Below are 18,662 nucleotides of genomic sequence, written 5' to 3'. Positions count from 1 at the left end.
AAAAAAAAAAAAAAGGTTTAAATTTCAATTACCACATAGTTTTGTGTATTTATGTGAGACAGTGGTGGTGTTTCAATACATGGTTTTTTGAAATTAATTTTATTGGTACATTTAATGCATACAATGTAATGACATTCACTGTCGGAAATTGGTACCTTTACATAATCAATCTTGGTTCTTATTTTTTTCCCTATTCCCTTGCCCCACCTTCACCCCCTCCCTCCCTATCTACAAAGACTTTGTTTCCATTATTTTTCATTTTCTTACATTAATTCCATTCCCTTCTTTCCTTTTCCTTACCCCTCCTATTTCCCCTTCTTCTTTGTCCCTTTTCTTCCTGTTTCTCATTATCTATTGTATCTTCTAGTCCTTTTTTACACTTTCAGTTTCTTACACTAGAGAAACTATTCGGTATTTACACATGTGTGTCCTATATATATCACTTAAGCGTATCACCTCAATGTACATCCATTTATCTATGAATATCTCTAATTTCTCATTCTTTATGACTAAGTACACCATTTTATTAAAAAAAAAACAAAACCCCAAACCCACATTTTCTTTATCCAGTCTCCCACTGATGGGCAACTGGACTGCTTCCAAGTTTTAGCTATTAAAAATTGTGCTGCTATGAACATGGGTGCACATATCTCACTATGGAATGATTCTTTTAATTCTTCAGGGAAGATACCCAGCAGGAGGTTATCTGGGTCAAATGGGACTTCCAATCCTAGTTCTTTGAGGTATCTCCATACTGCTTTCCACAGTGGTTGCACCAGTCTGCACTCCCACCAGCAGTGGAGCAGGGTTCTTCTTTCCCCACAGCCCTGCCAGTATTTGTTATTGGTTTATGAACAACCAACTACCACTTTGAACAAAGTATTTACAAATGATCAACACTACATAAAGAATTATTTAAAGACTATAAACATACCAAAGGTGTAGGGACAGTGAGAAGGATAGGGAAGGGGGAATAAGGGAAAAGGAAAAAATATGAGAAAATGTAAAAATGGAATTAAAGTGTTTGAGGGGGGAGGGGAGGGGAGGGTGAAGGGAGGGCGGGGACAAGGGGAAAAAATGAGAACCAGGACCTGGCATGTAAAGGTACAAGATCCCAGTAATGAATGTAACTGTACTGTCTGCCTAGAATGTACCAATAAATTAAATTTTAAAAAAAGAATATAAACATAAACATTAATTTCCTCACTTAATGTATTTCCCACAGAAATTGCCTTGAATATTTCTACTTCTAACAAAATCTATCTGGCTTGTACATAGTTGTAATAATACTTCTGGCCATTTTAACTTATTGACAAAATCTTCTATAAACAGTAGCTCTGTAATCTTTGTCCTGCTACAGGAAAGCCTTTCTTCTGTTCTCATTTTAAAAGATAAAACAACAAGATTGCCTTTCTATATTATTTGCATCTTCTTCTAGTTCCTTAATATAAAAACAATTAAATGAAAAAAAAAGGATAGACAAACAAAAAAACCTACCCAGAAACAAAACAATGTTCAAAAAGAGTAAGTAATTCTATGGAAACAACAAAAGATGAGAGGAGAGAAAGAATCAAAACCAACAGAAAAACAAGAAATAATGTCATGTTGTTATGTTGCTGGCATGCATAAAAACCCTTTAGTGGACTTTCCCCAATCACTAGGGAGTAATTTTCCCTTCTCAAGTGGGAGTATCTTCTTTACCCTTTGAAACTGGGGTTGATATTTACTAATTAATTTATATAGAATGGTCCCTTAGCAACCATTTTGGACAGGATCTGTTACCTCTGGTCTCTGTGTTTAAAAGTAGATATCCTTTTCCAAGAAAACACCATTGATAGAGGCCAGCTGGATATAAGAGTATTCTAAAGACAGATATCAAATGACACACAGTACCACATGATTAAAAAAAATCTTAGAAATTGAGATGTTGCTATTTGATATTGAAATGAGCTTTTCATAACATTTAATTTATAGTTAATATTATACCAAATACAAAGACCTTATCAACAAAGAATCATTTTCATTCTATACATTTTTCTTTATGTTTTGGCTTACTGTGATTTTCCCACTCACCCTTACGTAGTAGATAAAATGCACAAGGAAATGACACTTTATCTGCCTTGTTCCTTGAATTTTGAGACTCTAGTCCCTGGCTTACATACTCACACACTCAATAAATAAGTGCAGGATAAATGAAACATGAATTAGTACTTATTTTTAATATTTTGATAAAGGGATGTTATAGTTTAGATCTCAAATACTCCCCAAAACTCAAGTGTTTTTGAGGTGATTGGATTACAATGGTACCATACTCCTTAGTGGATTTATCCATTAAGGATTTCAGTAGCTTAATGTGATGTTAGGAGGGTGGGGGTCTGGTTAAAGGTGGATCACTGGGGCATGATGTGGAAAGGTATGTTCCTGTTCCTGGTTTCTTCCTTCATGATCTGTTTCCTGGCTGCCATATGTTGAACAGCTGCCCTTTGTCAGGCCCTTTGGTCATTCTATTTCCTCCTTGGAGACAACTAACCATAGACTAAATCCTTGAAATCTGTGTGCCCAAATAAACTTTTTCCCCTCTGAGTTGTGGGTGTCAAGTATTTTGTGCTAAGACACTATATGCAGCTGAATTTAAAGATGATGAACTAATTAATCTGGCAGAGGAAATTTCAAGGAAGCCCAAAGTTCAAGCTGTGGCATGGTTACTTCTTGTCATTTTTTGGCCAGACCTGCCATAAGAATTAGGAGAAAAAGGCAGGATTAAATGATTGGAAAATTCACAGTTTCATTAGAAAGGAAATGCCTGTAAGTTTGGGGCAAGAGGAGTATAGTTGCTGAAAAGATTAGAAAGAAGTGAAGTATTTTGTATCAGGACAGTAGCATAGATTACTTGAAAGAATCTTAGGAATTAGCAAGACCCTGCCCATCACAAGCTTAAAGGTGTAGAAGTATAAACCATTTATTTGAGAAGAGTGACCCCAGACCTGCTGCTGCAGAAAGGCCATCTGGACAATTGGTTCACTGAGATTCATTTTACTTTGTTCAGCCCTCCAGGCACTCAGAGGCTGCTGCAGCTATGGTCCAAGGGAGCCTTGCTACACTCAAGCAGGTGGCAGACATTGGTGTCATCCACATGGTGCTTGTTTTATAAGTAGGCAGAGTGTAAGAGTTATGGGGTCATGGGGACTCCTTAAGGAGTCCAGGGAGGCCAGGCAAAAATGTATGACAGTGTTACAGTCCCTGCAAGGAAGCTATGGTATGGCAATGCTTGGTGCTGTGAGAGTGAAGCTTAAAGTAAAGTGGGAACCCAGGAAATTGGAGATGGTACACACAAGGGATGTCTGCTGGGGAAAACTGCACACAGTGAGCAGAATCAGCCCAAGAGAGGTTATATGGGCTGTAGCAGACAACACCATATTGGCAAGGATGTGTAAGCCTTTTGGAGCTCACATTTCTCCATAACTTGACTGGATGCTGGATATGGAGCTATAAGATTTAATGTTAACTTGTTTTGTTTTACTATTGCTTTGGTCTTATTTCTTTCTAATTTCTTATCCCTTTTTGGAATGGGAATATTTACTCTGTGCCATTGTATATTGGAAGTATTTAACTTTTTAATTTTTTTATAGGAGTACAGATAAGATTTTGTACTCAGTCTCAGAGGAGATTTTTAGCTTGGACATTTTAGGAATTCCATCCTTCCTTCCTTCTTCCTTTTATTGATGATATACAGTTGTTTAAACACCATTTGTTGAAAATACTTCTTGCTGTATTGTGTTTTTGCCTTTACATTTTTGTAATAGATCAGCTGGCTATATTTATGTGGGCCTATTTCTGGGCACTCTATTCTATTACATTGATCTATTTTATTCTATTATAATGTCTTGATTACTATATCTTGAGAAGTAAGTCTTGAGTCAGGTAGTATCTATCATCCAACTTTATGTTTAATATTCTGTTATTGATTTTAGGTCTTTTTATCTCCTATATACACTTTAGAATATAAATTGATAGCCACAAAACAACTTGCTGGGTTTTGATAGGGATTATATTGAATCTATTAAGTTGGGAAGAACTGACATTTTGACTCATCCTATTCGTGAACATGGAATATCCTTTGATATATTTAGTTCTTTCATTTATTTAAACAAAATTTCATAATTGTTTAATACTATAGCTTTACGTCAGGACCCAGTTTTGAGGCTATGCAGGGAAATAAGTTCCTCTTCTTGGCCAGCCAAATAAGTTTACAACTCTAACCACCTCCCTTAGGAGGATCTCATGCTCAAGGCCGCCATCTACCCACCCTGAACACTTTGAGGCCGGGTGTCAGACAACTGGAGACAGTACCTATATCCAAGTGTCTGCTAAGGTGTTTTGTTCAGTTAATCCTGACCCTGTAAACCTCCTTGACCATCCCTTCCCTAAAATAAACCTATAATAAAGGTACTTGCCAAAAGTTTGCTTTCTTCTTCTGCATTTGTACTATGTTCTCCTCAGGGAACTGTGAGCATAGACAACTCTAACTCCTCTTTTGGGTTTATTTCGGTGTGCTGAGACCTTCCACTCATGGTGTGGCATCATTCTCTTGCTGCTGGAGCTGACTTTGCTATTCGCATGAGAGCTGTAAGTCCTAGGTAACTAACATCTCTCCAAGAAGCTCTCAGCCAAAGGCTCATTGGAGTGAGTATAAATACCCCTACTTCCTGCTGCTGGGATCTATTAACTCGGAAGCATACATTTTATGCTACCTCCCAGGATTTCACCAGCAGCATTAAGAATTCCCCAGCCATTGGAGAATTGCTTACTCTGATACCCAGAAAACCATATTTTTGGCCGCCCTATCTTCACTGTCTCACTTTCCCCTTTCCTTACCAATGCTTTCTTTGGCCTCACCTGTAAGTTACTTGAATCTTGATTGAAATTTCTGTAGTTTCCATAAGAAATTATAAATCTGAACACTAAATATCTGAATGTTGGTTGGACCATGTGCTCCCTGGAGGCATTACAGGAGGATCATTGCTTTCCTCTTCCAGTTTCTCTTGCCTCTGGACATTGTTCAGCTTGTGGCAGGGTAACTCCAATCTCTGCTTCTGTCACAAAATTGGCTGCTCTTCTGTAATCCAAACATCCCTCTGCCTCCTCTTCTAAGGACACCCGTCATTATATATAGCTTCCCAAATTGTATGATATCATATTAAGAACCTTACTTACATCTCAAATAAAGTTATATTTACAGGTTGTGTGGATGTGGTGGAGTGGAGTGGGTTCAACACTAAACTCATAAACCTAAATCCTTGTTTTAAAGCCTTTTTCTGGGAGCAACTCAAAGTCCAACATCTTCATCACGCAAATTGAATTATGATTTATTTTTCAGAGTAGCTTAGGTTTCAAAACTTATATATGGGGGTTCAGACCCTTCCTTTTTCATGCCAATGTTCCCAGAAGAAATAGTTTCTATCAAACTGAATCAAAACTGGCTTCTATCAAACTGAAATGAAGCACAATTTCATTCTTAGGTATGAATTGTTACATCCTTTGGAACATTTCTAAGCCAGTGAGAGAAAAAAACAACATAATTCCCCCCAAATTGCTTTGCTTTCCTTTTTTCACTTTTCTTCCTCTCTCTTCACTTGCTACCCTTGTTCTTCTGTTTTGTGTGGCTGCTGTTATCCTTATCAAAACAATTCAAACTTCACATTGAGCTGATTTCTCTAATGTTCACTAGATCATGTATTACAGCTTATATTTATGGATTTTTTGGAGGCGTGTAGAAAGGCAAGATGAGCCCAAAGTATCTAAGATTTTGGAGCTACAGATACCTAATGTCATCTCTGGTAGTCTCACTTCTCACATTAAATAAGTAAGATCTAGAGCACATAAACCAGCACGGACTTGCAATGGACAACTCAGAGTATTATGGGCCTAGGAAATTTCAGGCTTTTATTTGGGGCATCTTTTTTTTGGGGGGGGGGTCCCTGGGATCAAATTCAGGGCCTTGACTTGCAAATGTGGGGCATTTTTTAAACAAAGAACATAAATTTAGAAAATCTATGGAGTTCTCCCCAATGAGGATCATTTATTGTATGGAAAATCAGCCATCTTTCTTTATCAAAACCTGAAATCTTTTGCTCAATTCTCTCTCACTAGCTCCACTGTGGTTAGTAACAGTTCTTACCCAGTACCTTAGGGTATGGGATGGTCTGTCCTCCACATTTATACATTTCAACACCGGATTGACATGTCTTTCTACTTGCTCTTTGGGGATTTCTGAAATTTTCCATTTCCCTTAACCAATGGGAATGCCTGCAGAGAAAAGCAGGTAAGCATAACATACACTATAACTGAGACAGCTCTGTTTGGCTGGATCTCAGAGTTCCACAGAGTGAGGGGAGTGGGAAGGGACTAGAGATGTAATCAGGTAACAGATAAAATGCTTAAAATGCCCATAAAGGATTTTTTACTCAGTCTTTAGGTACTTGTGGGTCCAATAAGACGTTTTAAGAAGGATGCAGCAGGACATCCTGCCAAAGACTGGAGGCATGTCTGAATGCAGAATCCCGAACCCCTTCTTTTGGGCAGGTCATTTTGTCTTAAGAACAATGCAAATGAAGGTCTTACACAAATATCTCTAATCAGAATCAAACAAATACCAATCAAGTTCTTTGTACTTTGGCTCGGTAGGGTGCTATTGAGATGATTGAAAGCCAGACCTGTGCTTCGTGCCAGCACTGGTCCTGCCCTGCCCAATCACATCATGGTGACCTCCACTTTTCATAGCTGCCAGCTCAGTGTGGCGGATCATGCAAAGGAAAATGAATATTGGCACTCAAACTGTGGTTGTGGCATAGGCTTGTTTTGGAAACTTCAGGTTGGAAATATACTGTATGTTTTATCTACAGCAAAAACTGCTGATAGTAATTACTATTTGTTCAATTTGGTTGTTATTAAATACATTACCTGAAAGCTTACCTTCAGTACATGTGAGAACATATATGATTAAAAGTTACTGTGGCATGCCCCATACTACCAAGTGAGATGATAGACACAAGAGTCTCTCAGGTATTGAATTCCTAGTGTAAAAAGCAGAAAGAAGATAAGCAATCTGAAAAGTAAGATATATTTTTCCCTTGGAAGATGTATTTTTCTCCTCCAAAGCTACATAAACATATAATATATAATTTTGCCATATATATAATAAACGTGTTATGTGCATCTTGCATACATCATAAATCATAAATATATATATATTATACTCCTATTATATATTATACATATATAACATATTTTAGAAATGTCTATAAAGAATATATATTCATGTATATTTGTGAGCATATATATATCCAGGTGTGTGTGTATATACACATTTATATATAAAGTTTTGGACAATCTTCTAATTTTTAAAATAAGAAATAATACCTACTTCAAATATTGGTTTTGGGGATTATAAATTAGGTTGATAGTGTACTCAGCAAAAGGGCTGCATACATGACATGCACAATTGTGAGTTTCTTTTCTCTAAAATTTAAGCATCAAAAGCAAGTATATGCAAACGTAAGAATATAGAAAATGGTGAATATGTATTAGTTTCAGTCATTAGCAGAGAAAGAAGTCAAGGATAATATTTACTTTTCTAATTTGAGGAGTTGAAATTTATTTTCAGTATATTAAGCAAACAAAAATAATTACAGGTTTTTCTCTGTTCTTACTACATCGCTCAGTCACTTATTTGATCCTACCTCTAAGTGCATAAAATTATCTATTTCATTTTTATTTTCAAATTTCTATTCCAGATATTGTAGGTCCAGATTTAGCTACAGTCATTTATCTTTTTATTTTTTTTAATTGGTTTTTTTTTTTTTTTTTTTTTTTTTTTTTTTCGGGGGTACAAAGCAGGCGCCAGAACGACTGAGCTAAATCCCCGGCCCATCATTTATCTTTTTAAAATGAAACCAATTGATATACTTCTTGAAATTCGACCTTTCAGTTTTGCTTTTATCTTATTTTTTAGAATAATTGGTACACAAAAGTTTAATAAGCAAGATTATAAATGAATAAGTATTACATACTCATCAAGGAGTAAATACAACTTCACAATTTCTTTGATGCTTTTCTTTTTTGCCAAACAGTGCAGACCAGGTTCCCAGGCTGAAGCCCAAAGAAACTAGCAGAGTACTTCCTCCTGTATCTGGGAACCTTCCAGAAGCCTGAACGGCTGCACCGGAAGTCGGACTACTCCAAGACTTCCATGCTCGAAGGGTCACTCGTCTACAAGTTCTGTAACACAGGTAAGCCTGGACTTCCAGTCATCCCTGCCCAGACCACAGCCATGTGTGTAAAGTCATGTCTTTGATGCTGTCTTCTCCCCATCTATGAGCTGAACACTCCCAGTGGACCTCAGTATTATGAGCCGAAGAGTTTCTCAGTGGAAACTAGCCAGCACTCCTAACCACTCAAAACTATGAGAAATCATAAAATTGGAATTGTTTTGAGTCACTAAACTTTGGGAATACTTTGTTAAATGTTAATAGATAGAACCATGGATTTACAAAAAAAAAAAAAAAAAAAAAAAAAAAAGAAAAGTAGAATGAGCTTCTTTCACGAATGGGTATTGCTAGTACAAGTGCAGCGGATACACTGTTATCTCCAGGAAACTGGAATGAACCACTAGTTCTAGAAAAACAAACTATATTTTTAGCAACTGGGATAATTTTATATTTCTTGATCATCTTATACAAACCTGGGAGTATTTCATTAAAACAATGAGGGTGTTCTTCATCACAAAACTATGTATTTTCCAGGAGATTATTGTGAGTATCTGATTCAGACATCTGGTATTCACCTGTGAGGCTATAAACATAAGGTGACATCAGTTTTACTTGAGCGGTAAAATATTCCTGAAATAACTATCATCATAACAGATTTAATATAATACTGTTTGGTAACACTATAGTTTAGATATGAGTGAAAGATTAAGTTTTATGGAATATTAAGTACCATTTTTAATTATTCTAATCATAATTGTATACTAAAATACATATACCTACAAACAAAAAAGTGTGATAAATATTTAGATCAACTAAGTGTTTAGAAATGTTAGGAGCACTTAAGAGCAGTTGAGATAAATGACACAAGGACTCTGTGCTTGATATCTCCTCTTTAACTTACGCCCCTACCCTTTGACCTTCATTTTTTGCTTCCTTCACACTATATGTTTCTCTGGAGTGGGGAAGAGGGAGGGTGGCATCCATTTCAAGCAACATTTGAAGAGAATCAAATTTCTATTATCTTGACTTTTTTACTATTTTCAGACCCATATTTTTAATAACATAAAAGCATGCCCACCTAGATAAACTTCTAATAGCTCAAAGTAAAATTGTCCAGAGAGAGTGAGCAAGAGAAAGAGAGAGAGAGAGAGATCATTATGTTTAACTGCACAATCATTCAAATTTATCAAGCTAACAACTTTAAGGTGACTTTTACCTTTCTTTCCTCTCATCCTATAAATAATTGAACTTCAAGTCCTGTGATTTTGATCTCTGAGGCATGGTTTCTAGCTGGACTCATGTCTCTCTTTCCACATAATTTAGACTTTTGTCATTTATTTCCTGTACTTATATGATAATCTTTCCTTTCTTACAGCAAATAACTTAAATATTTATTGTTAAAAATATTGCCAAAGAGGATATAATGTCCAGCAAGAAATAAGTTTTCTTTCATCACAATGGTAGAAAAAGGTGTTTCATTGGGTGAAATGGCATGTTTCTTCTATTCTTATTAATTACCACGAAACTGTTGAAAGATTATTATTAAATTGTAATATATATAGTGTACATACACCTTTTGTATAGTTCAGGAAATTTTCAAAAAGTGAACACATTTTTATAATCACTATACATGAAAAAACAATGTTCTAGCATTCCTAAAGACCTCTTTCATGTTCCCTCCCTTGCAGTACCTACTCTCGGGATTTCTGTTGTTATTAATATTTCCTGGTTTGAATTTTTATATGAATGGAAAAGTGGTGTGATTCTTTCTTTTGCTCCACTTTAAAGTTCCTGTTTGTCTATGTTAGAGCAGTAATTCTTTATTCTTTCTCATTGTCGTACGATATTCAGTTACTGTATACAGATAGACCAGAGAATATATATCTAGCCTGATATTGATGGATAGTTGAATTTTTTATTTAGGCTATTGTAAAGAGTGCTTATTAACACTTTTTTTCTTGACTTTTAGGGCAAAATGTGTACTCGATTTTGTTGGGTGTATTCCTAGGAGCACAAAATCATTGGGTTGTGGGAATATTCAACTTTGTTAACATTGCCAGTTGCTTTGCCCAAACAGTTATATTGTTTTTATTTGTTTGTTTTTACTCCAGCAGCAATGCATGAGAGTTTTCCTCTATTCAAATTTGAGTAATGTTAGTGTCTGAGCTATTTAGTGAACATATGGTTTTATTCAGGGATGAATAATCACATTGACTCTCTTTTGAGCTCATTGACAATTTAGATATCTTTTTAAATGAAAGTCTGTTCAAATATTTTTAAGAGAATTTTCTCTTTCTGGTCACTAATTGCAATCCTATCTTCTGTATCTGAAATTCCATCCTCACATTGGCTCATTCTGCTGCATAAAGTTTCGATGGAGTTTTTAGTTTCCTGGAAATCTGTTTGCATCTATTTTATGGATTCCATTTGTTTCCTATGTTGGGATTCCATCATGTTCCTCAGCTCCTCTATTTTTTTAATTTGTGTCCAATCTAGATTTATTAATCATGTCTTGCACTACGGGCACAATCTCTGTTGTTATCTGAGAAATTATTTCTGATTTCATTTTTCCCAGGCCCTCTTTCATTGCCAGTTCTGGAAGTCCAGGTGGTTGGGTATCAGATTGTTCCATCTCATTGCCCTTTGGGGTTGCCTTAGGTGACCTGGAAGTCTGCTTTTCAGACTTATTTACATGTCTTCTAATTTCCAAATATTATTAAAAAGTTAGTTGTTTTCCTTTTGAAGAATTTTTCATTTACTTATTTGGTAAGAGATTTCTTTGTGCATGCATGGCAAGAAATGTTTCATTTTGTGGCCTTCCTTGTCACTCTGAGAGTATTTTGGTAAATAATAGGTTTTTGGCTTTAATGTGGACCTGTTTAATCAAGATTTTTCATTTTTACTGGTATTTTGTAAAACAGGTAATAGATAATGAATCTGCATGCAGGTTATTTTGTGGAATGTTCGTTTTACTTTTTTACCTATTGACTAACTGAAATTAATTTTTATGTATGGACTGTTGTATGAGTGAAAATTTATTTTTCCATGTAGATATTTAATGAACCTAATGATATTCATTGAAAAGACCATCTTTTCTTCACTATGTTGTAGTGATATCTCTTTATAAATCAAATAACATTGCACATATGAGTACATTTCTTTATTATTTTAATTTTTATTCTATTACTTTGGTCTTTTTAGCTATCTTTATAATATTAACCCACTTGAATCATTTTAACTTTGCCACAAATATTATGAATATTTATTTTATTTTTATTCCATTATTTTCATCTATTTAGTTATCCTTATAATATCAAACTACTTAATTATTTTAGCTTTGCAATAAGTCTTGTGAATGTGACCCATGACTTTGCTCTGTTTCTTCACAAGCCTCTTGGCTATTTTCTAACCTTAACTTTTATATAAGAATTTTAGAATAGGCTCACTGACTTTCATAAAATTTCATAGATTTTGTTTTGTTTTTGTTTAGAGCCCTGGCTCAATTTAAGAAGAGTTATCTTTGAAATATTGACTTTTTCATTCTGTGAATATGACAGTTTTTCAATTATGTCAGCATTCTTCATTTTCTCTCAATAATGTTTTATATTATACATGATCAAACTCAAACCTATGTATTTTTCTAAATTTGTTGATACATACTTGTAAGTTGCTATAAAAAGCTATATTTATCTCCTTATTTTTGCATGTGATTCTTTTTCCTATTTTTCAAATGTTATTTCTTCCATGCTTTGTGATTTTCAATAATTTTTGAAACAAATCTCACCTTCCATTACCTCTGTTAAACCTCCCCTTGCAGAATAAATTGTATTTTCTTACATTCACTGATAACATTTTCTCATATCTCTATATTGAATTCATTCCTATCATTATTTCTTTTCTTTTCTTTTTTAAAAATTTTTGAGATAGAGTCTCACTATGTAGTTGAGACTGACCTGGAACTCACTATGTAGCCCAGGCTGGTCTGGAACTCACAGTGACTCTCCTGCCTCAGCCTCCCGAGTGCTGGAATGACAGGCATGCACCACCACGCCTGGCTTTATCATTATTTCTTTTACTAAATTGAACTCCTCAAAAGCAAGGACAAATTTTTATTTGTATTTTTGTTGCCAGTAACACGATTCTCCACTGAGCAAGAATATGACTTATTTGCCTAATGGGGTGTGTTCCATTCATTAGTAATCCCAGTTCATGTACCTAGATACATGAAAATGGAAAGAACTTCACATGCCTTTCACACTCAAGTGCTTCTCAAGGTTGCCTGGTATCAAAAATAAGCTTAGAGATAACAAATATACCTTAAGACCCAGCTATAAAATCTAAAAATAATTATTGCTGTGTTCCTAAGCCTCCTATAGATTAGATCCTTGACATTCAATGTGTGTTCTATGGAATAACCACATCAGAAGCATGTACAGTTTTATATCATCCTCTTATCTCAGAGTTATCCTTTGGAGATTACGGTTTTGGGATCTCTCCCTGGTTTCCATTCTCTCTGAGAGGATGGAGAGCAGTCTAAAATTAGGCTTCCAAAATTAGAGTCATCCTAAGGCTTTGGCAGTAGGCTATTTCAGTTGAAAACATAGTACTTTTTTTTTTAATTGAGTTTATTGGTACATTTAGGGATACAGTACAGTTACATTCATTGTTGGGATCATGTACCTTTACATGGCAAGTCTTGATTCTCATTTTTTTCCCCTTACCTCTGCCCTCCCTTCACCCCCTCCTCCCCTCCCCATCTATAAACACTTTATTTTCATCTTTTCATTCTCTCACATTTTTTTCTTTTCCCTTTTTGTTCTTCCCCTACATATCACGCCTTCCCTACACCTTTAGCTCCTAGAAAAAAAAAACATAGTACTTTTAAGAATCTATCAGGATGAAGGAAACTGTCTCTCTTATTATTGCGGAAATCCTCCACATTGGATGCCGCTGTGGGCCAAAGTGTGAGAGACTCCTTAATTCTTGTTCCCCTGCCTTAATCATGCTCTCTCGACCTGTGGTGACATGGACATGGTCCAGAAACTGGCATTTGTCATATTTTCTTGGTGAGAGAGGTCAAAGAACAATCCTTAAGAGCCAAGGCACCCGTTTCTGTTGATCTTTATAGAAGGCTATAAATGAATTATTTTTTTTTCCTGTATCCAGAGAACACTGCCCATCTAGATAGTAGGCACACTGTCCTGTGTGCAAGTGTGTGTTTAAACCTAGAGCGAGAAGACACTACATTTCATTCTACCCAGAACTTCATAACTAAAAAGGCCTTGTTTGTAGCAAGTCTCATTCAGAGCAGGTCTGTTTATGACACTGAAGGAAAATAGGAGAAAAATCACTGGACTTGGAAGCAAACAAATTCAAAATAAAATACAAACCATTCATAACCCTGAACAAAATATAAATGAGAATATTTTCAGAATTACTTAGATATGATGAGGCTGTTGCTTTGTTTCTTTATTATAAATATCTTTCCATATTTTTTAGTTACTGAAGTTTGGATGCTCATAGAGATGAGTAATAACAAAGAGAAAGAAAACTGTATGCAGATTTAGAAATAAAGTATTTGGATTATTGGGAGACCATTGCCTCTGGAACATATGTTGAAATGGGAAGGGCAGATCCATTTGCAGACAGACCTCTCACACCAAAACCATGGAAGGACTGTGAATTGATTTCACATCTGGCAAAGTCTCATTTCATATTCTGCTGCCTGAAGATCTAATTCCAAAGCAGATTTTCAAGAGGGCCAACAAATACAAGGACATAAAATGCTGGTAATAAAATGCATAAGAATCTCTAGTACTAAAGACAACTATGGTTATTAGCAAATCAAATCACTCAGTTTTTCCAGATTAGTCTTTTCATTGCTACTTGATGAAATATATTGAGCAAAGTAATGGCAATTCTATTTCAAGGACAAGTAACATCAAGGTGCCAAGATAAGATGAAAATTCCCTGAAACTTCTCTAATGTCCTGGCATGACTGAGCTTCAGCAAAATGACGTTAACAAAAGTAATGTGGACCCCATAATTCCCCTATAATATTTAAAACATCTCCTGGAATTAGCAGGTGTTAAAGTTAGGTGAGCATGAAGAATCTCAGTTTGCACAAATACATAAAAATCCTTAAAATATGACATATCAGTACTATTAAGATTTCAAGCAAAAAGAGAGTGACACCACTACTCATGAAATCATGAATTTCCAAGGGCCAATACCAGGACAAAATTTACTCACATGGAATGATATTAATATTTGCTCACAGTAGACTATTAGTTCTCAAAATATTGAGAAAGCAAACATATCAGAAACACTAGAGGCAATTCTCTGAACACTGACACGATATTCATCGTAGTAAATGTATGCTAGAACCTGAAATTAATTTTGTTAATTCTATATGTGGAACAAAGATGAGGCGTCTAATTTGAGTCCCAGCTGCAGTCACTTGAAATATAAAGCTGCATAATGGATCATTTGATGCCTAATGTACATCATAATCATTACATCACTGGCATGGTGTAGGCAGTGGCTCTCAACCTGGGTAGCACACACTGGGGAGCTTTAAAAAGTATTGATGCCTGGGTTTCATCCCCCACATTCTTATTTAATAAATCTAGTATGTGCCCTGAACATAAGTAGTTTTTAAAGCTTCTCCGGGTGACTCTAATGTAACCATCCAGACTATGCACCACTAATTTCTGATGGAAGGCACTATTTTGCAAATTTGCAACTCATTAAATCAATAAAGAAACTTTTTAAAACATCCCATTGTAGTATTTTTTAAAAGTCTACCTAGGTCACTCTGTTTTGTTCTCAGGGATGAGAATTCTTGGTAGATGGGTTTCTTACATAATGAGTTAAACATACCTTAATAGCTTTCTAATTTAAAATCCTATAGTAATTCTGGCTTGTAAAAACAGATTTTCTTGGTTGTCAGGTGCACACACACACACCTTTATTATGGTTTAGAGCACAAAGAATTGAAAAGAAATGATAGTTTTAAAGAATTGATAAGTGTTGTCATTCAACTTGAATGTTTCCACCAGAATTCTCATATCAGAAAAATATTGACAGAAGAGGTATTGGAAATTTTTCCCGAACTTGTAAAATTGGGGGAGATGATTATCATCTCAGGTTCTGTGAATAGAAAATCTCTCCTGCAGGAAATACTGTCATTCAGCTGCTCAAATCCTTATGTGACTGAAAAATGCTGATGTGCTGGATATTTTTTCCTTTCCAAAGGAGTTCGTTATGAAACATCTAAAAATACAGCATGAAACAAAAGAAAGAGAGTTAACTTATAATTGCTCTGTTAAAGCATTTCATGCAAATCTTGGCAGATTGGTGACTCCATTTGCAAATCTCAAAATTTTAAAGTCAGCAAATCTCAAGTGTGTGGAATCATTATATTCAAGGATTGTGTTGTGCTTGAAAATGCCAAGTAGGCCTGAAGGAATAAAAGATCGACCAAGAATTTTATAGATATTATATGATCCCAGCATATTATTAAGTGCTTTTAAAATCTTGTCCATGTGACTCTAATACTTGTAACAATTCTGTGATTTATTAATTTATTATATATGTTTTAAAGACTGAGAAAGCATCAGCTCATAAAAGTTAAGAAAATCTCTTGAAATCACACAAGTTAAAGGTATCAGAGTAGGGGTCCCTCAGGTCATTTGTCCCCTCAAAGGTCGGTTTTCATCAATATCTTTAACAAAGTTGGTTTCTGATGCTGCTGTCATTAGAAAAATAATATTTCTCTACATAATCAACGTCTATGAATGGTTATCTACATCTTTGTTCAACTGATTGTAAATGTACAATATGGTCTTCATTAATGAGAACTCAAACAATTGTGACCTTCTGCTAGTGCTGGTCTCTTTGCTATTTCTGGTTTCTGCTGGGTCATTCTTAAATACATCACTTAAAACTTTTGACTTAGTAAAGATAAGAAGGGAAATAAGATACATTTTACTTTGGTGGTTTGGTGCTTTCAGCCACCCATTACCTTTGGGGAAAAATCAAGTACCATTGTAAAGCATAGAATAGCATAGGATAGAAAACTTTTTTGAGTTACTTTCTAGTTCCACCTAAAATGAAGTGATTTTTTTTTAAAAAAATTAAGCCAATAAAAGCACAAGATGAGAAGTTCATTGAAGGCAAAAGTTTACAGTTCTCTTCACTTCAATACATAGCTGCACATCTTCCATGCAGCAGGCAGTTGGCAAATGGCTATAGGCAATGAGAGTGATAGCATTTGAGGGCTCTTACATTATCTGCCCATACCATTCTATTTCTCTTTCTTTATGAATTTTAATCTCAAATATGCATAGCATAACAGTACAACATTATGGAGTAGAGGGAAAAGTTCCCATTTAAGACTGTTACCTTGGAGACGAAATTGCATTGTCTGGAGAGGTTTTATATTCCATGAGCTTAAAAATAATCCTTCTAATCTGGATAAAGGATGTTCAAAGTGAGTATCTGAAAACAATAGAATATTATTCCTGGGATTTGTCTCTTCTACTCATTCTTATCCATTCCTACTATATTAGTTTCCCATTGCTGCTGTAACAAGTTGACACAAACAATACAAAATTTTATCTTATGGTCTATAAGGAAAAATTATTACATAGGTCATATTGGTCTAAAATCAAAGTCTTGGTAGAGCTCTATGCTTTTCTGGAGAGTTCAGTGCTTGTTCCAGCAGCACATGTACTTTTCTGGAGAGTTCAGATCAGATTCTTATATCTTATATTTTTTCAGATTCTAGAGAATGTCTGTATTCCTCTCCTGGTGGCCTCTTCCTCAGTTTTCAAAAGCAGGATCATCATATCTCCCTGCCCTTCTTCCCTTATCAGATCTCTTTCTGACCACAAGTAGGGAAGATGAGGGTCTCTCTTGATCATCCAGGATCATCTCCTCATCTCAAGCACCTCAACTTTTGCTAGTTAAAATGACAGATGCACAAGTTTCATAGATTAGGATGAGGATCATCTTTGGGGGTGGGGGAGAAGGGCATTATTTTCCTTACCGTATCACACCTTACCTGATATCTTCTAGCATCCCCTCTCCTTTTGCATCTTTTCTTATTTGCTGTGATGCTATGAAGAAAAGGAGGCATTATTGACAAAAGGAACTCTTAAAATTGGAAACCTCTCTTAGTGATTTAGGGGTGGAGAGTTGTGAGAAGTCTGAAGAGTGAAAAATTCTAAGAGTGGATCAGCTATAGCCAACAAAAACCAGAAGAAAAGGTGGAAAGACAAAGGCAGATATGACTAAATTATTTCTGAGCAATTGACATGGGCCATCAGACTCTCTGGATGTGAAAGAAATAATATTAACACTCTCCTCAGCTCACACTACAGAAGCTCTGCTCATAATTCCTAGGCTTTTGGAGAAGAGATTTCCACTGTCTTTTTCAAATTCTGGGATGTCATCCCACAGTGGTCCTCACTCTTTAGATGCTTAATAAGACATTGCTCTAAAAATCCTGAAGAGAAGTGGAAAGAAATTTGTTTTTTTGTTGAACCAAATCTCTCTTTTCTCTCTCTATTGTTACCTTCTTCTTCAGCCACATCTATAAAATTACAAGGGCTCATTTGTGCTCTGTGTTCATTGCCATTAAAGTTAACCTACATTCTTAAAGAAACAGGAAATAGAATTTAGTGAATATGTAACAAGCCCCCATTCTACATGCAAAGGCCTTTATATTTTATTTATTTTAATATTCTCATTTTATTGGTAAGCATTCATTTTGTCGGTGAAGAACTTCAAGATGCACTACATTTGAGAAATTCAGTGAGACATTTAAATGTAATCTCTTCAAAACCTTATACTTTCTTTTGGCCAAACTGATTAGGCATAAAAGCACATATTGACTGAAAATGCATAATGTGAAATTTCATTCAGAGGTAGGCAACAATGAAGAATTACTAGTTATTCTTAATTTAGTTCTTAAAAATTTAAGAATAGTGCTAGGATAAAACATAAATGGTAGCTCCTAGTATTTATGATATTGATTAAAATTACAATACTTTTTGTTGATTAGAGTGTGTGCATTAATACATTTTTCGCTCAGCTCATACAGTGTTGCTGCTATTATATAAAGGACTCCAATTAACCTTGAAAGAGACACAAGATAAAATGGACATGACTTTAGCCTCTTGGATCATATAGTATGGTAGAGAGGGCCATTTAATCAAACAGCTGAAATAAAAGTGAGCTATGATAAGTACAGTGTTAGACAGCTTTCTCATCACTGGGACAAAACACAAATACCCACAACTCGAGTGAAGAGAGGTTTACTTGGCTTATGGCTTCCAGGGGATTAGGTCCACAGTCGGGTAGATTTCAGGTAGAAACTGCGTGGGGTGG

General features: G+C 35.3%; 2 long non-coding RNA genes across 2 annotated transcripts in view; one reads left to right on the top strand and one right to left on the bottom strand.

Annotated features, from left to right (window-relative positions):
• LOC117285465 overlaps window positions 1-8,283 on the top strand; it is a 130,943-nt gene extending 122,660 nt beyond the window's left edge. Inside the window, exon 4 of the long non-coding RNA XR_004516519.1 lies at window positions 8,130-8,283. This is a non-coding gene — a long non-coding RNA (uncharacterized LOC117285465). The remainder of the gene's footprint in view (window positions 1-8,129) is intronic.
• Window positions 1-8,850, bottom strand: part of LOC117285464 — an 11,166-nt gene extending 2,316 nt beyond the window's left edge. The window contains exons 1-2 of the long non-coding RNA XR_004516518.1: window positions 8,741-8,850; window positions 6,973-7,073 (exon numbers count right to left, since the gene is read on the bottom strand). This is a non-coding gene — a long non-coding RNA (uncharacterized LOC117285464). The remainder of the gene's footprint in view (window positions 1-6,972; window positions 7,074-8,740) is intronic.
• Window positions 8,851-18,662: the final 9,812 nt, after the last annotated feature.

Source organism: Fukomys damarensis, unplaced genomic scaffold, assembly GCF_012274545.1.
Source record: "Fukomys damarensis isolate Sample0158 unplaced genomic scaffold, DMR_v1.0_HiC HiC_scaffold_10, whole genome shotgun sequence".
Classification (NCBI taxonomy): Eukaryota; Metazoa; Chordata; class Mammalia; order Rodentia; family Bathyergidae; genus Fukomys; species Fukomys damarensis.
This window is presented reverse-complemented; position numbering and strand designations above follow the sequence as displayed.